Source organism: Orycteropus afer, unplaced genomic scaffold (assembly GCF_000298275.1).
Source record: "Orycteropus afer afer isolate SDZICR_OR568_19922 unplaced genomic scaffold, OryAfe1.0 scaffold00125, whole genome shotgun sequence".
NCBI classification, from domain to species: domain Eukaryota; kingdom Metazoa; phylum Chordata; class Mammalia; order Tubulidentata; family Orycteropodidae; genus Orycteropus; species Orycteropus afer.
In genome coordinates this window covers 8,877,543-8,884,694 of record NW_006921712.1, presented here as the reverse complement: position 1 = coordinate 8,884,694, position 7,152 = coordinate 8,877,543, and the positions used below count along the sequence as shown (strand labels likewise).

The window sequence follows — 7,152 nt, the reverse complement described above, 5'->3', positions numbered from 1 at the left end:
AATGAGAACTTTTAACTTCTTAAAAGCTTGGCATACCGCGATGTGTTTTATCACTATGTTAAAATAAAGACTGACACTAATTATAAAATGTAAGCTATGAAAGGTGTGCATACTTGTGGACCTTGGCACTTTATTTATTATTGAGAGATAGTGGTTTTGATTATGACCAAGGTAAATAATTGTGATTATGAGAAGTACTTAGGATTATAACTTAAAAAAAAAAAAAACCTTATATTTGACTAGATTCAATTCAATTAAGCTCTGATATTACATATTTGTGTGTAAAGGTTCTTATTTTCTTCAGGAAAGGTATATAAATCTATATAATGTTTGAAAGAAAACTCTATTTAAGTATGTCTAGGGAAAACATGCTTTTATTTCTGGAGTTGTAAATTATAGTGACTGTGGAAAAGGGAATGGGACATCAGAGAGGTTAGCTTTATCTTTGAGATATTGTTGAGGACCATGATAAATAGTTTGCTATAATGCAGTAGAGGTATATATATGTATGTACATATATACACAAATATGAATATATATGTATGCAAAATATACATATTTGTTAATGAATCAGCATATACATGTGTAAATTTTTATTAATTTATTTGTTCTTAAAACTCATAATGACCGCATGTGTGTTGAGTAGAACTGCTCCATAGAGTTTTCAAAGCTGTGACATTTATGGAAGCAGATCACCAGACACGTCTCCTGAGGAGCCTCTGGGTGGTTCTGACCACAAGTCTTTTGTGTAGTAGTTTAGTGTTTAGCCATTTGTACCAACCAGGGACTTCACAAGTGGAAATCAACTAGACAGCAACTAAAAGCAACAGTATTTCTTTTTCATTAATTAAATAGACTTCCCTCTCTCTATTTCCACTAAAAAAGAAAGATATCCCATCACACCCCCACAGTAACCAAATAAATACATGAACAAGCCTCTTGGTACTTTAAAATCTTCAGAGATTTAGTGGACAAAACCCGGACTTTTATATTTTCATTCTAAAGGTTGTCCGTAGCCAGTGAGGCTTAATTTCAGTCACTTACAATACACTACAATCTCTTGCATGATTCCCTGTTTATTTCTACAGCTTGCAAAAAGTTAAGGGCGAAGCAGGTTAGAGGGGAAATCTTTGACTAGAATATAAAAGAAGAAAAATAGTTTTCAAAATATTCTGACCTCAAGGAAACTAAAATGATTATATATTGGACTATCCATTTTAAGTGGCAAAAAATAAAAATCATAAAAACACAAAGCATTTTAGATACACACCTCCATATTCTTTACATTAATAACTAAGTGTGCCCATGAACATGTATAGGGTTAGCAGATAATATTTCTACATGTGTATTCATATGCACTGTAAGAATGTCCAGGTGTATGGTAGAGCTGACAAGGGGCAAGGTTGAGGTGACTTCTTGGCCACAGCCAACTACCCAAAGGAAGTGAGTAGCTGGATCTCTGGGCACAGGATCATGGTCTCAGAACACATCAAGCTCAATTGACATAACATACTACACAAAAACATTGTTCTATATCCTACTTTGGTGAGTAGAAATATATGTTAAAAGCTTGCAAGGAGCCGTCTAGAAGCAATGATGGGTCTCTCCTCATCCAGAGCAAAGAAGAACAAAGAAAACCAAAAATACATGGATACAATTAGTACAAGGGACTGGTAGATCATGTGATACTTAGCCTATTTGACCATGAGACCAGAAGAACTAAATGGTGCCCAGCTACCACTGTCTACCACTCACAGGGAGATTGGTACTGGTGATCCTGGATAGAGTGGGAGAACAACATGGAACAAAACTCAAAACCATACAAAAAAAGACCAGATTTGGTGGTCTGATAAAGCCTAGTGAGACCCTTGAGACTATGACCCTACCTACTCTTCAGGTCTGGAATTGAACCCAAGCCTGTGGCTTCCAGCCAAATAGACAGGCATATGGGGCTAAGGGAAAAAAAAAAAAAAAAAGAAGAAGTTTTGACTTATAAAATTAAATAGAAGCAGGCTTGTAAGCATGTTCAATTCTTCTTTTTGGGTTATGTATGATAAAGTGTAAAATTGACAGATTCAGTACTTCTATTATTACTAGACATGTATCATGTATTTCACTAATAGAAAGATTTTCTCCTATTGAAATAAAACCAATATAGAGAAATTAATTAAAGTTTATTAACCCACAATTTGAAAATTGGGAAACAGCCTCACTAAAATGTTGAAAATATTCCATAGAAGAGAGATTATAAATGCTTTAATACTTCAGTTTATCAGAATCTGTTGGTAGTAATTATACATTAATACAGAAATCAGGCCAAAATGCTATTGCAATTAGGTGCCTTCGTGTCAGCTATAACTCATAGTGACCCTATGTACAGCAGAACTAAACCCTGCTGGGCCCTGTGCCAGCCTCACAATCCTTGATATACCTGAGCCCATCATTTCAGTCACTATCTCAATCCATCTTTTTGAGGGCCTTTTCCTTTTCCGTTGACCCTCCCCTTTACCAAATATGATATTCTTCTCCAGGGAATGGTTCCTTATGACAACATGACCAAAGTAGGTCAGATGAAGTCTGGCCATTCTTGCTTCCAAGGAACATTCTGGCTGTACTTCTTCTAGGATAGATTTGTTAGTTCTTCTGACAGTCCATGGCACTTTCAGTATTTTTTGCCAAGACCACAACTTGAAAGCATCAACTCTTCTTTGATCTTCCTTATTCGTTGTCCAGCTTTCATATCCATATGAGGTGATTATCTGTGGATGTGCAGAATTTGAGAGACATTTTTTGAAAAATAAGGTAAAAATACTCAATTATCAATCTTCAAGTATAGTTTCTCATCCAATCTTTTGAGTTGCTGTTGTCAGTTTGGTCACACATACATAATTCTTAAAAAAAAAATGCTCAAGGCAAATGTTCCTACTAATAACTAACTTGTTTGGTTTAAGGAGGAGCTCTGGTAGCATAGTGGCTAAGACACTTGCCTGTTAACCAGACGGCTGGTGGTTCAAACCCACCAGCCACTCCTAGGAAGGAAGGTTGGGCAATCCTACTTCTGTAGTGATACTGCCTCGGAAACCCGAGGAGGGGTCGCTATGAGTCGGGTCCGACTCGATGGCACATAACAACACAACAACAGTGGTGTAGTGGTTCACTCATTGGCTTACTAACAAAAAGTTCAGTGGATTGGGTCCACCATCTGCTAAGTGGGAGAAAGATGTGGCAGTTGGCTTCTGTAAAGATTTATAGCCTTGGAAACCCTCTCTTTCCCAAAGAGTCACTGAGTCGAAATTGACTCAATGACAATTTTTGTTTGTTTGTTATTGTTTGCTTTAATGGTGACTTCAGAAGACAGTTTCTTATGTCCTAGAGTAAAAATAGAAGAGTCTGGTTGAAAAAGTGAAGAGCTTTCATTGAAGTGTAAGGCAGCTTGCAAATTGGGAATCACAAAATCCAGAGGATTCTAAATTAAGTTACCCAGAAGAAGACAATTCAAAAAGTTCACGTAAGAGCATATAAGGAAATTCAGTAATATGTTGACATTAGGTAATAGTTACAAAATTGTGTGATGGGACATATGATTGGTAGGAGATTACATACATTGTTTTTAAAAGTTACAAAGTAATTAAATTGAATGTATCTGGCTTTAAAACAATTATGGCAGGCTCCTTGTATGACTATAGAACCATGCATAATCTTAAAGTTTTGTTTTGGTAACCTCCTATTCTGAACATTCTTTTGGACCTGGCTTGCTCAGAGGCAAACAAAACCTGTAAGCAAACAAAATTACATTGTTTTCTGAAGTTGATTAGCAAGTAATTTTCTCAGGGTACAGTGAATAGCAGGTTGTAATCCAGAGGTTCCTTTTGATTCAAAATGGAGTGTTTATTAGTCTCACATCTTAGGATAGCCATCATCTCATGTAGTGAGTCCCAAATTAGTTTAAGGTACTCTTACTCACATGCAAGGTTTAAAGTTTACCTAAGGATGACAGTTCAGAGTCTATTAGCTTCCATGGCTTCCAGCTTTCTGGTTTTCATGAGAATTTGAAATTCTGTTCCACGGTTCTCTTTTGTCCAAGGATGATGTATGTGTACCTGATAAGATAAAATACTGTTATTAATATGAAATTTTTTAATAAAAATTTATGAACTAAAACTAATGTGTTTAACAAGTCATTTGTGCATATGTTAATTTTATGTGTATATGTAAGTATACTGACATACTTTTAATAAATCACTTACAATGTGAGGTCATTTTTAACAAAATTAGAAAGAAATTTTTAAAATTTGAATGCAATTTATAGTCACAAGAAGTCTTTTCAGTAAGTCCTCACAAAATTATATTATCATAAAAATGACTCTGTATTGAAAATTATGCAATCAAAATACCCAGAAAATTGTATTTTTAAATCTTTTCAGATATTTTTAGTGAAATAAAATCACTTATTGGGAAGAAACTGCTATTTATAAGTCAGAATCTAAGAAAATGTACAGTGATCATTCAGAATAAAGCAAATTTATGTTTCACAGAATTCTTGAAATTTTCAAAGTTGTATATCCTTTCTGTAAATATAATTTCCAAATTTTAAAGAATTAACAAAATATATTGTTGTTGCTGTTATTATGTGCTGTCAAGTTGGCCCTGACTCATAGTGACCCCTCCTTGGGTTGCCGAGGCAGTATCACAACTGAAGTAGATTGCCCAGTCTGCCTTCTGAGGAGTGGATGGTGGGTTTGAACCACCAGCCTTCTGGTTAGCAGTCAAGTGCGTTAGGCACTATGCTACCAGAGCTCCTAACAAAATATATAGTGCTGTAAAAATGATATATAGTGGTGTAAAAATGATTATTTTTTTAAATTTGGATTGTTTAGGGACAATTGAACAAAAAATAAATTTACTTTTAAGATATTGTCAGGAAAAAGTTTAAAACTGATTTGGGCAGACAAGATTACTAGGTGTTCTTTCAATGAAATACTAGATATTGTCTAACATACTCTTTGTAGTTAACTAATTCCATAGGGAGCTGTGACTCTCATTGTCTTTGAGCTATTTTAAAACTTTGTAAATCATAGAAAATGGATAGCAGTTCAATTGATTCTTGTCTACTGAAATGGAGATGATTTTTGTCTGGAAAACACATAATTGAGTATAGTCCTGTGGCTAGTGACCACTTTTGCATTTATTAGCAAATTCATTTTAGCATTTCTGATTGCCTATGCTTGTGGTTGCTATGAATATGAAGAGACTCAATAGACATTTTTTTTTAAAATACATGTATATTCTTTGAATTCTCCTATGAAACTCTTTTTAAAAGACTTCTTTATTGTTTCCCTTATTAATTACTGAGTTAAATAAAAACCTTTGATATGTTTCCATATTAAATTGGTCCAAAGTCATGTTCCTATACTTCAAAACATTTTTCAAACATAATTATTTTTCAATCATAATTATGGATCATAAAATATTTATCAAAATCTTATAAAATGCATTTTTATTTTTAGATATATAGTAGATATAAATTTTACTGGTATATATGTCAATGTTAATCAGTTATTTTATTTTTATTTTTTAAAACAGCGACAAAGATCTTGTAGCTTAACTGATTGAACAAAGGGAAAGAGCGGGAGAATATATGAATAAAAAAACAGAAAAGTCAAGTAGAGCTGAATGTGTGAAAAATTACACACTATATGTATATGATTTATCCTTCATTTATTAAGAACACTTCTATTTTTTGCTAATATTTTATCTCAAATTATGTTAAATGTCTTTAATTTATTTGTTCCTCTATTAATGACAATTTTATCCATTATTTATGTAATATGGGAAATAAGATCCCAAACTCAAACAGGTTCAATAGAGACATTTTTATTAAACCTTAAACAGGGCAAAGACAAAACAAAGACAATCATCCAGGATGAGGAAACAATCCACATGTCAGCAGTACAGAAAGCTGAATGGAGTCCACTGAGTTATGGCCATAGGGCTAATTACATATGATTGAAAAACAGAGAGAATCATCATAAATCATGATTTGTGTAGATCAATTCCTTACTGTTACAGGTGTGACTACAGAAGTGGGCAAAGGACCATAATTGGGATACATAATAACTGAAGAATAAAAAGGGCTACATGATTAGTTCTGGGGTTTGATTACCTGGCTAAATGGTGGTCCAGATACAACTCATAACCATGGGGCCTGAGTCATAGCCACCAGGTGGCTACAAGACATTACCAGAACCTCTTAATTTAAATTTGATAAAGACACATCCAGGATAGTCCCCTAATACTTAGTGTGAGCATAATCTACTTTCAACCACACTCTACCTGAGGAAAAACTGCCTTTCCTTACATTTGTCTTAGAACTTGTCAATGCATAGCCACAATGTAGGTTTGAAGGTCAGAAAGAACTTGTGTTTGGATTTATGCCAAGACTCAAAATGGAGTTAGCACTCCTACTGTATACCACAGTTTTCCACAGAGCCAAGTTCTTTAGAATTTAAGCTCTAATACATTTAGTATTGGACAGAAGAGTTCAAAGAGCAGCTCGAGCAGACAAAACCAATTACTATAATGAAATGTGAAAAGACCTGGAGTCTGAAAACCAAAAGGGAAGAACATGCTCGGCATTTCTCAAGCTGAAAGAATTGAAGAAAACATTTAAGCCTTGAGTTGCAATATTGAGAGATTCTATGGGCAAAATATTGAATGATGCAGGAAACATCAAAAGAAGATGGCAGAAATACACAATGTCACTGTACCAAAAAGAACTGTGCGATCTTCATCCATTTCAGGAAGTGGCATATGATCTAGAAGTGATGGTACTGAAGGAGGAAGTCAAAGCTGCAATGAAAGAATTGGTGAAGAACAAGGCTCCAGGAATTGACGGAATACTGATTGAGTTATTTCAACAAATGGATGCCCCATTGGAGGCACTCACTTGGTTGTGCCAAGAGATTTGGAAGACAGCCTCCTGGCCAAGACATTTGGAAGACAACTACCTGGCCAACTGACTGGAAGAGATCCATATTTGTACCCATTCCAAAGAAAGGTTATCCCACAGAATGTGGAAATTATAGAACAATATCATTAATATCACATGCAAGTAAGATCTTACTGAAGATATTAAAAAATGGTTGCAACAGT

At 34.5% G+C, this 7,152-nt stretch overlaps 1 protein-coding gene across 1 annotated transcript in view; it reads left to right on the top strand.

The window, feature by feature from the left end:
* Positions 1–7,152, top strand: part of CSMD1 (CUB and Sushi multiple domains 1) — a 972,765-nt gene that overhangs the window by 218,144 nt on the left and 747,469 nt on the right. The gene's annotated exons all lie outside the window — the stretch shown is intronic.